Source organism: Podarcis tiliguerta (genome assembly GCF_965153285.1).
Source record: "Podarcis tiliguerta genome assembly, chromosome: 9".
In the NCBI taxonomy this organism is placed as follows: domain Eukaryota; kingdom Metazoa; phylum Chordata; class Lepidosauria; order Squamata; family Lacertidae; genus Podarcis; species Podarcis tiliguerta.
In genome coordinates, this window is record NC_139542.1 from 66757402 (window position 1) to 66770057 (window position 12656).

Consider the following 12656-nt stretch of genomic DNA (forward strand, 5'->3'; position numbering starts at 1 on the left):
GTAGCTGTGGAACTGATTGTGTTCATTCTGGCATGAGTCTTACCTCTTTATTGAACATATGAATCTGAACTGAGTCAGACTGCCCAGCGTAGTGATAGCTTCTTTGGTGCTGCTATCTGAGATCCTTTATTATTATTATTTTTCCAACACGTTTTGACTTTTTCTTAAATACAGTTGTACAAGAGCAACTGTTTTTTTCATTTTCCTCACTGTGCAGTCTGGCATTTGGATTGGTGGCTTTGATTGTGGCTTTGATAGCAAGCTTGCGCTGCTCATTCCACAATAATCTTCCGATTCTTGGGTGAAACATTGCGAGCAATCTCTGCACAATAGGACTTGTTGCTCATCATCAGACCTCCAGCTCTTTGACGTTGTGGACGAGGAACTTTCCGAATCCTAAAGGCAACATGTGCTTTGTCTTCTTACTTCTACCATACCCAATGCTGGGCATCAAGATTTGGCCCGTGAACCTTCTGTTGTCAATAACTCTGGGCTTCAGCCAGTCACACTGAATTTTGACACAGCGATCAGATTGATGGTGGATGAACTTCTTGGTCCTCTTCTTGACGATCTTGGGCTTGATGAGGGGTCTGAGGGCCGGCATAGTGTTTGCTGAAGAATGGCAGCACCCGTGCAAGGAGTGAGCGTGTAGAGAAAGCTGAGGTCCTTTTTATTTAAGATTCCAAGGGTAGATCCCAAGTTCGTTCAAAACATGAACTTCAGCTCTGAGCTTCATGTACTCCCCTAAAAGTGCTTAAACTACCACTTCTGATTTCTCTAGTTCCGTAAGCAGGTCTGTAGTTTTGACCTGGAAACTCTCATATTCAAGGGAAGAATAACACACCTAAGAGCAGTGGTCTTCAGATTGTGTTCCATGAACCCTGAAGCTCCTCAGGGTTTCCCCAGCCACTCTGGGCAGCTTCCAACAAAATATTAAAATACAGTAATGCATCATACATTAAAAGCTTCCCTAAACAGGATTGCCTTCAGATGTCTTACAAAAGTCTGGTAGTTGTTTTTTTCTTTGACATCTGGTGGGAGGGTGTTCCACAGGGCGGGTGCCACTATCGAGAAGGCCCTCTGCCTGGTTCCCTGTGCTTCTCACAGTGAGGGAATCGCCAGAAGGTCCTCGGCACTGGACCTAAGTGTCCGGGCAGAACGATGGGGGTGGAGATGCTACTTCACGATTAGCAACAATGAAACAGCTCTGTCTGGTGTAGGGGGGGAAAAACATAAAACCACTACTAGAAATGTGAAATATGTGGTTCTTTTGGAATTAAATAGTAGCTGAGCCAGGAAGAGAATTGGGATTGGGACCAAACATTTTTATTTTCATGCTGATGAAGCGCCACCTTGCTGTGGGAGGGCAATTGTTCTCTGTGCCAAATTGATATGAAATATCAACTTTAGGACTGCAATATGTGTGTGTGTGGGGGGGAGATATTTACACGCTCTCTGTTTTGTACCATGCTCCTGATATTCAGTCCCAGTAACTGCTCTGTAAAAACAACAAAACACAACCCAGATATGTGAAATGAGATCATCCATTTCACGTATTGGGATGCCAACTTGAATAAAATATTGTGGGGTGGGGAGGTAACCCCTGTCCCACATATTCACATGACGGGCACACCCACACCATTTGAAGGGCAATGCCCGTCAACTTTAGGGCCCCCGGTGCCCTCAGATATTTTATTGGGGGGCTGAAGGGACCTTGGCCTCTAGGAGTTTGCTGTTATGTCAGGTATTGTCTACTGAGCATAATCCAAAATCCACAGCTGCTGAGAAGTGTTGAATGTATTATTGGGCATATTCTCAGTTTATTCAAGGAAACTGTTCCAATATAAACTTGGTGTGTGCATCAGAATCCTGGAGAGCACTCGGGTTGTCTATAGCTGCAGACTTTGGTAGTGGAAGAGGGTGGTGGTGATGGACTTTCACTGATTCTCAGTTTCCCCTGCAGATCCCTCTGCAGCCTTCAAATTTCCTGGGAAATCGTTGGAACAGCATAGGAAGTAGAGGGGCTGCAGATTTGCAAAAAATCATTTCCCTCCCACTTCTGTTTACAGAAGCCTCCTGTTACTGGAAAAATCCGAGGGCTCCCTTGGACAAAAAGTAAAGACACCAACCAGAGTAAATTGGAGCAAATCATCAGTCTGTAGGCTTGGCCTTTATTGAACTGCTGCAACAGGGTGTTCCCCTCACTCGCAGGAGAGAGGAAAGACACACAAAAATGGTGTGCAAGACCTTATAAAAACTTTTGAAATTCCCATCCTGTAGGTCAAGCCCACCCCCAGAAACATCATGCATACATTACAGAAAGGAGGGGTGGTGGGAGGAGTTGTGGTGGTAACCTGAGTGTCCTGTCACCTGGCTGGTTCCCTTCTACCCCTCCCCATGAGTCATTTTCTGAAGACAAAAGGTAGTCGCAGTTTCCTGCCCCCTGAGGGAAGATCTGATCATTGTCCTTTGTTCCAGTCCATGCTGAATCCACTCCCATATGCAAGTTCTTTGTGATCTTGATTGTCTTCTGTCTGGGATCATCAGGGTTGGCATAGCAACTGGGCAGGGCTCCTGTGGATGTGCTGGTATGGTGAAAGGATTATGGCGCCCTGTATCAAACCTTCCCCATTTTGTAGTCTTTCCTTCATGGAGTAAAATAAAAGTGGAACAGTGCAAATCCGATGTATGGTTGATTTTCTATGAATTTATAACAGAAGTGTAGCGTATGTAGTGTGTGAGTGTGAGTGTGTGTGAAGTTTGTACAAACTGAATGATGGGGGGGGGGATTTCCTGCTACACTCCACTACACCAAATAGCCTTTCTGTAGCTGGTGGGCCCCAACTGGAAACAACCAAAGGACTTGAAAGCAAATTTAAGTTTTCTAAAGATCTAATGATCCAGTCGTGGTTCCATCCTGAAGGGTATTCTGTCCAGTCACTCAAGCCTGTACTGCTTCATTTTGAGTGCATTAAGAATTTCAATTAATTTCCACCTCATCAACGGAACGGAAAACGATCATGAAAGCTATGAACATTTTGAGCATCAGTCCAGGTGATGTTGCCAAACCAAACTGGCAAGACTAAAGCAATCTGTCAGCTGTCAAGCCACGGCACTGGTGAGGTGCTATTCATAATGTTCACCATCTGCGTCTAAAAGCATTTTCACAACCTGTGTTTAGATTTGCTTTGGGGGATAAGCTTTAAATCTCCTCTTTGAAAGTCACTGACCTAATGCACCGTGTTTCAGTTGCTCTGCTGAGGACCATATGCTTCTGATGGAAAGTATTTAAAACTGGGCTGTTGATATGTTGAAAAAGCAACGGAGGGAGATTAAGCAAAGCTAATTGAGCCGAGTCCATCCTTTGAGAATTAAGCTGCAATAATTACAATGACTATAGCATCTTTAGAGATGGGTACTAAAACTCGTAAGTAGGGCTTCCGAAGCATTACTTGAGCATCATTGAGGGATGGGACTAAAAGTGTATATTCTACTCACTTTTGTGCCCCAAACTCATGCAAACATATGTTGTCATTGAAATCCCCACCACCACCCAACCCATGTATTTTTTTTTTTTGCAAAATTTTTATTGGTTTTTACAATATCAACGACAAACAAAAACATGAGACAAACAAAACATAACAAACATAAATCATAACCTTATTGAAAATTACAGTTATTTACTTTGTAGGACGACTTCCTCGTTTCCCCTTAGTTGAATTTCATTGCATATCCTTATAACGGTTTTCCAAATCCCAATTTTAATACCCTTTAAATTAAACATTAACATCCTTAAATCTTCTCCTTCTTGTATTAAACATATTATTTTATCAGTTAACATAAATACAATCCTAAGCCCATTAAGTATCTGGACGCTATTTCCTGTTATTTTAGTTTAACAAATTTAGCTAAATAATCATTGAATTTCTTCCATTCTTCGTGGTGTTCTCCTCCTTCTGGTCGCGGACTCTTCCGGTTAGATCGGCTAGCTCCATAAAATCCATCATCTTCATCTGCCATTCTTCTACTGTTGGTAATTCTTGATTTTTCCACTTTTTAGCTAACAAAATACGAGCCGCAGTTGTGGCATACAAAAATAGATTCGCATCTTTCTTGGGCAGTTCCGAACCTGTTATTCCGAGAAGAAAGGCCTCTGGTTTCTTTATAAATGTATATTTCAACATTTTTTTCAATTCATTATAAATCTTTTCCCAGAAGTCTTTCACCTTGGAGCAGGTCCACCACATATGAAAGAATGTTCCTTCCTTTTTTTTACATTTCCAACATGTATTATCACAATTATGATACATCTTTGCTAATTTTACAGGAGTCAAATACCATCTATACATCATTTTCATAATATTTTCCTTTAAGAAGTACATGTGGTGAACTTCACCCCTTTCTTCCACAATCTTTCCCAGTCCTCAAACATTATATTATGTCCTAAATCTCTAACCCAATCTATCATCACCGATTTAACTTGTTCATCTTTCATATGCCACTCCAACAAAAGCTTGTACATTTTAGATAAGTTTTTACCTTCAGTATCTAACAACTCCGTCTCCAACTTAGATTTTTCCAAGGCAAAACCATTTTTCTTATCCAGTTTATACAATTCGTTAATCTGGTGGTAATGTAGCCAATTTAGCTTACCTTTAATTTGCTCAAGTGGTCTTAAGTTATAACCTTCCTCTTCCTCTACCAATAAGTCATAATATCTCAACCATTTGGTATCCATATTTAATTTTTTCTGGGTCTTTGCCTCCATTGGTGAAAGCCATCTGGGCGTCTTTCTTTCTAAAAGGTCTTTGTATTTTATCCAAACATTATACAACGATTTCCTGATTATATGATTTTTAAATGCTTTATGGGCTTTTACTTTATCATACCACAAATATGCATGCCAACCAAACACATTATCAAATCCCTCCAAATCTAGTAAATCTGTATCTTCTAATTTCATCCATTCTTTAATCCAACAAACCACCCAAACCATGTAAGCTATGTGGGTGCATCTTTACATTTTGCATATTTTGTTGACAATGCAGCAACTGGCACAGCAATAGTTTTAACTAGCTAAATGATGGCCGAGGGAAGCTGTAGCAGAGGTGGGGGCACATTTTGTTTCCACTTCTAAAATCCAGAACATCAGTTTGCATTTTTTAGTGCAGATAGAATTGATCAGATGTGTAGAGATCTTTCCTATTCTACTTAATTCAAGAGGGTTCTGGAAGCTTCTCTGTGTGAAAGAAACAAGCGGAAGGTTCATGATGTTTGGGTTATTCCTTCAGAGAAGCTGAGTACAGCTGGCTTAAACTGGTTCTGTTATCTCTTTCTGTCAAGGTCATGCTGACTATAAAAGTGAGGCCAGAAGGAGCCTGGGTTTCACTTTCTCTTTCTATCTCTATTCCTTCTGGTGTGGTGCTCTGTACATAGTATGCTTAGCGTTAAGGTTTAGGCTTATTATAAGTTACTGTAAGTTTCAGTTAAGTCTGCTGCAATTGGATTTCTTACGAACAGTGCAAATCCTGGATATATTGGATTTGTGACCATGATGCTCATTTGCCTTCAGTAGCAGTAAAGCTCTGCTGGATGAAATAGAATTACCTCTGGTCTATTTTGGGGGGAATACTGCAACATGTTTAAGTTTTTACTCTGCTCTGGAATCTACTCTGGATCAATATTGAGTAGAATTTACATATCACATTTCACATAGGAATATAGCGGAAGCGCTGTGTTAGGGGCCCAAACTCACTCTTTAAGCTGCTCCCTTTTTGTCAAGCCCCATCCTGGATTAAGTTTTTTTGGTTGACATCCTACCCCAGAGAGGCAGGCACTTGTTTCTGAGGCTACCCTGATCTTGGAGGCACTCAGATTGCCTTTAAAGTCCAGTATGAGACGACTCCTCTCTGGGAGTAGGGTGGAATGGGAGCTGAGCTCCAGCGGCACACAGTCAGCATGATTAACCAAATTTTGTATTTTCCTGTGTGTGTTATATGCATACCTCTGTATGTAACAACGCTTCATACATTTGTGACAAATGGGATTATCTTAATAGATGGTCCTGGTTGCGGGCAGGCTCTCAATCTGGTTCCCCCCACCCTGGCGTAGGTGGAGCTATCGCACACATGCCAGGGAGGCACCACAATTACCCAACCATGTCAAAGAGTGATAGTGGGAGAAAGTATAAAAGCAGCTCGATGTGTGCTTGGCTCCTGCTTCACGTTGCTGAGCACCCACCCACCCTCCCTTTAATTTAGCCTTGCTTTGGACTTTGGTTGGTTGCCCAGCTTGAGTCAGGGGCCGGGTAGGAATTTGTCCATTTGGCAAATTGGCATGGGCCACTTGGTTTTTGCCTACCTCTTAGCAATCATCACAACTTTGTAAGGTTTGGCGGTTAGAATACTAAGGAAAAACCATCTTCCGCAGAAACTGCTGCTTGCCTTCTATCACTGTGCCATTGAGAGCGTGCTCACTTATGGCTTATGTGTGTGGTACGGAAGCTGTACTACCCAGGACAGGATGGGGTTGCGCAGGGTTGTTAAGGCAGCAGAGAGCATTGTTGGCTGCCCACTCTCCACCTTAGAGCAGATTTATGCCACAAGGTGCCATAGGAAGGCACTGGACATAGTAAAAGATCCATCGCATCCTGGTCACTGTCTCTTCGAGCTCTTGCCGTCGGGACGGAGATACAGGACGATGAAGACAAGAACGAGCCGTCTTAAGAACAGCTTCTTCTCCAGAGCGATCTCGGCCCTGAATGGGAAGCCCGGACTTTGAAAGTCATCTAATCTCCCTTGCTGTATTTTACTATATTGTTTCATTAGTGTTTTTATGGAGCAGCCAAATAATTTCGTTGTCCCCGAAGGGGGCAATGACAATAAAGATATTATTATTATTATTATTATTATTATTATTATTATTATTATTAGGCATTGGCTTATTGTTGAATGGGGGAGGGGAGGTCGACCATTGCCTGTACCTTCAGTGTCAAGGGTATTCCATTAAAGGAAGCTGGGGCCTGGATCTTGTCCGAAGTCCGCTTGAAGGGTGAGGGCCATGCCAGGCCTCTGGGAACACCAGGGGAGATGCAGGCAGGTTCCCCTGAAGCAATTTCCCTTTGGGTGGTTTATCCTTACAGACTTCCTGCAAAGGGGACAGGAGTCAGATATAGTCTTACCAATGCCTAAGCCAATACCGCTCTCATTCCTGTAATCAATAAAGTTGTGGGCAAATATTTGCCCAAAAACCTTAAACAAAATATCCGTGTCTGTGTGAATTTATTTATCTTAATGGGGGTCAGCTTGAGGGTCTTGCCATGCAGGTATTGCGTGATGAATTTGAATCAAGCACCCCAATTTATTCTTCTGATGCTGGAGTATTTTGCACAACCTCCAAGGCATCAATAAATTGGTAATAGCCCTTTAGCAACAAGCTACCTATCCTATCCACAGGTAGGAACTTGATCGCATGTGTTCATTTAGATGCATAGCCTTTCCTCTCCACATAGATCATGGTCAAAGTTGTACAAAGATAAATGCTGCTCCAGAGAAGCGGACACGGAGCAATGGATCCAAACTACAAGAAAGAAGATTCCACCTAAACATTAGGAAGAACTTCCTGACAGTAAGAGCTGTTCGACAGTGGAATTTGCTGCCAAGGAGGTCTTTAAGCAGAGGCTTGACAATCATATGTCAGGAGTACTCTGATGGTGTTTCCTGCTTGGCAGGGGGTTGGACTCGATGGCCCTTGTGGTCTCTTCCAACTCTATGATTCTATGACTGGATTCAGAGTCTTAGGGTCGGTTCACACACTTACTGAATCTTACTAATGCAGGCAGCTACTAAACAGAACCACATAAGTGTGTTACTGTGCTTATGATGATATGGGAATTGCAGGTGTTTCATGAAATTTATATCCATGCATCAGTATGTCCAGCTGTGTGATTTTTCCTTTTTTTTATTTCTTGAGACAGGATTGGCACTTTAGGTGTCTGCATGTATCACTCTATGTGCACAACATTTGCATTGCCCATTACGCCACACCTTCAGTCTGTGTGTTTGTGTACTTGTGTGATTGCGGCTCACTTCATTTGAACTAAGAATATTGTGCAAAGTGGCTCCAAGTGAAGAAAATAGGGAAGCTATTGAGATGAAAGATTCCTTCTTTCTCTCTCTAAGAAGTGGTGTATGGGAGAACTGTAGAATTTCTCTCCTCCCACTTACTCATTCTATTCCCCTCCCCCCAAAAAAAATAACCTCAGCTCCTCTTGGATAGATTTCACTGGGTGACCTGAGCAATTCTGTAAGCCAGCTCTTCTGGCACTACCCTTCCTGTCCCAAACTGCTAAACGTTAGTTCCCATTCCCTTCTGTTGTTCTTTATATTTGCCCAAAGGTTTTGCTTTCGTGCAAAGATGCCATCAACACTTGCTCCCTGGCCTGACGTCATTTTGTATCTGGTATGATACTCTCATTTATATGTTGTTTCAAAGTTCATATAGACCAACTGGTGGAAAGTCAGAAACTGGCACAGTTTAGAACATGGCTAACAGTCAGAAAGAGAGTGTAGACCTTAAAGGACACTCAGATCCATCATAATGGAGGAATAAGTCTCAGGGATGCCTAAAAGTCCCAGTTTAGGTAGAATCCAAAGAACCAGAGTGGACTATACCACTTAAGGTAGTTGTGGGTGGAGTATGCACAGGCGAAGAAAGAGCAGGAAAGAGTTCTTCCCCCATGGCAGCGAAGATAACTCTTCCTGGTGGCATTCACAATGTTCCTTTCAGAAACCCCCTGAGACGGTCACTCTCCTACATGATATCAGTCCTAGATGCCTTCTATGGGGTGAAAAAAAGGATGGCTGCTAGGAAGAGCTGTCTTTGCAAAACTGGGAGTGACAGAAAAAATGGGGGAGATGAAATTATCCCCTCAATGATCCCCCCCCCCAATTTAAGCTGAAACTACTCATCTGATAATTTTTCTTTTCAGTTTAATGAAAACGCTGGGTCCTTCCAGATTAACTGTTTATTGAGAATTCAGCCTCACTTGCTCACAGGGAAGTCTAATGATGTTGCATCAAAGCAAGCACAATCCCACACTTTCTAGTGCGTTTTCCTGTCATTTTCCCTCCCGCAAAAGTCTGATCCTTTTGCACAAAACTTCCCAATCAAGTATAATTATGCAATCTGGGTTTGTGGATATGTGATTGAAAATCACCCACCTGAAAATAGTGACAGTCTGGAAATGCCCTGTCGTTTAGTCGTGTCCGACTCTTCATGACCCCATGGACCAGAGCACGCCAGGCACTCCTGTCTTCCATTGCCTCCCACAGTTCAGTCAAACTCATGCTCGTAGCTTCGAGAACACTATCCAACCATCTCGTCCTCTGTCGTCCCCTTCTCCTTGTGCCCTCCATCTTTCCCAATATCAGGGTCTTTTCCAGGGAGTCTTCTCTTCTCATGAGGTGGCCAAAGTATTGGCCACCCTTCACCCAAGGATCATAGGACAGTTTTGTTGTAGTTTGGTCTTTTAGTTGTGTCCGACTCTTCGTGACCCCATGGACCAGAGCATGCCAGGCACTCCTCTCTTCCACTGCCTCCCGCAGTTTGGTCAAATTCATGCTGGTTGCTTTGACAACACTGTCCAACCATCTCGTCCTCTGTCGTCCCCTTCTCCTTGTGCCCTCCATCTTTCCCAACATCAGGGTCTTTTCCAGGGAGTCTTCTCTTCTCATGAGGTGGCCAAAGTATTGGAGCCTCAGCTTCAGGATCTGTCCTTCCAGTGAGCACTCAGGGCTGATTTCCTTAAGAATGGATAGGTTTGATCTTCTTGCAGTCCATGGGACTCTCAAGAGTCTTCTCCAGCACCATAATTCAAAAGTATAAATTCAGCCTTCTTTATGGTCCAGCTCTCACTGCCATACATCACTACTGGGAAAGCTAGTGTTGAGGTTATCTACAGAAGAACTACCGTAAGTAGAACAATGGAGAGCATTGGCCCAAAGCTGATGTTCTTCTATTCATTTCTCTTCCCCACCCCATCAGAGAAATCTGAATGGCCTCATACTTGCTTCATGCCTCCAGTGCTCCATCTGCTCTATTTCATGGTAATATTTGACGAGTACCGTCTGAATCAATATCCAGGTTATGTGTAGTATCCTTTGCCAAACTGCCCTGTAGTCACATATGGGCATGAGGAATGATAGTGTTCCAAATATTGAAATATAGCTCATAGTTACCAGTGTTGGCAAGCCAATAATATAGTTAGTAGCTGTTCTCTACATTTCCAAACTTGGAAGAGTTGCAAAGTTTGTAGGTATCAGCTTCTGTGTTCAGTCAACCCTATTGAAAAACCACAACTGTGATCATTAATGCTGTTCACTTCTCCCCTTCTCAGATGTCCTTTCTTTTCCTCCTTTTTCCATTATAAATGAGAACATCGGGACTAGCTCATTCTCCTCTTTAAAATTTCATTTCTTGTTGTTTTTATTTCTTCTTTTTATGAGAATTCTTCCTTTGCTTCAGCTTAATGATGCTCTAGCTAAGGTTGGTGAGAATATCAAACTGAGTCTTTGAACCAATAATGTTTTTCTTTTAACAGTGCAGTAGGCACATGCCTCAGGAACAGAATTGTTGCCCTTCGGTTTCGAATGGGTCTAGTCCAACATGAATTTTAAAACCATTCAGTTTTCAGAGAAAGAAAATTTGAGAGCACAAGACTGTTGTCATAGATGCTTAAGCAATGGAGACCACACTGAAACATTTGTCAGATGTATATAAAGAGTAAGTTTGCTCTTTGTCTGAAGTGTGACATTCTCTGCTGCACTCCTCAAATGTTTTGCTTATCCCAAATGAAGCCAGGTGAGGATTTCCACCCCCCCCGTGCTTCTTTATTAAATATTTAATTTGCAGGGTCCAGATACACACCGCTTTATCATAAAACTATATTACAGCAGTTTACAACAACATAAAAACATAGAACCATGCAGTAAATCCACAAAAAGTTAAAAGTGAAAGAATTAAAAACAAACACGAGTAGACGATTGTGAGGGATTTACTCTTTGTTGCCTGCAAATTAAAATTTTGGCTACTACTTTCAGAATAATCTACAGATTTCAAACTTCCTCGCCTCTGCATTCACTTCGCATCTCTGAGGGTTGTTATGAGTATAAAATGGGGAAAAGGAGGACCATATTTGTCCCATGGAGGTAAAGTGGGAATTGCTAAATAAATACATGCTCTTCTCTCTCCTCATTCTCTCTAATAAATTTGCTCCCCACTTCAGCCTTCTCCCATGGGAAATCTTCTCTTCCACCACCACCCTCTTCCTTTGTTGTTGTTTAGTCATGTCCAACTCTTCGTGACCCCCTGGACCATAGCATGCCAGGCACTCCTGTCTTCCACTGCCTCCTGCAGTTTGGTAAAACACATGTTAGTAGCTTCAAGAACACCGTCCAACCATCTCGTCCTCTTGTTGTCCCCTTCTACTTGTGCCCTCAATCTTTCCCAGCATCAGGGTCTTTTCCAGTGAGTCTTCTCTTCTCATGAGGTGGCCAAAGTATTGGAGCCTCAGCTTCAGGATCTGTCCTTCCAGTGAGCACTCAGGGCTGATTTCCTTCAGAATGGATAGGTTTGATCTTCTTGCAGTCCATGGGACTCTCAAGAGTCTCCTCCAGCACCATAATTCAAAAGCATCAATTCTTCGGTGATCAGCCTTCTTTATGGTCCAGCTCTCACTTCCATACATCACTATTGGGAAAACCATAGCTTTAGCTATACAGACCTTTGTTGGCAAGGTGATGTCTCTGCTTTTTAAGATGCTGTCTAGGTTTGCCATCGCTTTTCTCCCAAGAAGCAGATGTCTTTTAATTTCGTGACTGCTGTCACCATCTGCAGTGATCATGGAGCCCAAGGAGGTAAAATCCGTCACTACTTCAATTTCTTCCCCTTCTGTTTGCCAGGAGGTGATGGGACCCTTTTCCTTTAGCCTGTTGTTATCTAGGTCCCCTGTCTCCTCCTTTCTAATTTTACTGTGTTTTGTTTCCTACTACTCACCCTTGAGGTCCTTTGCCTGCTCCTGTAGGATACACACAGAGCACTAGAACTTCTTTCCCAGTGTCTTGCCCCTCTATGACATCGAAGCAGCCAGTCACTGCCAGAGGCTTCACCACAGCCACAGAGAGCCAGTGTGGGGTAGTGGTTAAGAGCAGTGGACTCGTAATCTGGTGAGCCTGGTTCACTTCCCTGCTCCTCCACATCCAGCTGCTGGGTGACCTTGGGCTAGTCACACTTCTCTGAAGTCTCTCAGCCTCACTCACCTCACAGAGTGTTTGTTGTGGGGGAGGAAGGGAAAGGAGAATGTTAGCCACTTTGAGACTCCTTAGGGTAGTGATAAAGTGGGATATCAAATCCAAACTCCTCCTCCTCCTCCTCCTCCTCCTCCTCCTCCTCTTCTTCTTCTTCTTCTTCTTCTTCTTTCTTCTTCTTCTTCTTCTTCTTCACAGTATTCCTTAGTTAATTCACAATACAGAATATTCACTTCAGATGAACCTCTCATAGCTGGCCTGGTTTCTTGTGAACTTAATTTGTTTTTATTACTGTTGATGAGGGTTTGTGACAGGTGTGGCATCATCCTATATCATTGCTCTGACACATGA

The 12656-nt window shown here is 42.8% G+C and overlaps 1 protein-coding gene and 1 pseudogene across 11 annotated transcripts in view; one reads left to right on the forward strand and one right to left on the reverse strand.

Annotated features, from left to right (window-relative positions):
• KCNIP4 (potassium voltage-gated channel interacting protein 4) overlaps nucleotides 1-12656 on the forward strand; it is a 383464-nt gene that overhangs the window by 219949 nt on the left and 150859 nt on the right. The window lies entirely within an intron of this gene.
• LOC310657475 (large ribosomal subunit protein eL32-like) lies at nucleotides 113-665 on the reverse strand (annotated as a pseudogene). The gene has a single exon. The product of its transcript is annotated as a large ribosomal subunit protein eL32-like (transcript).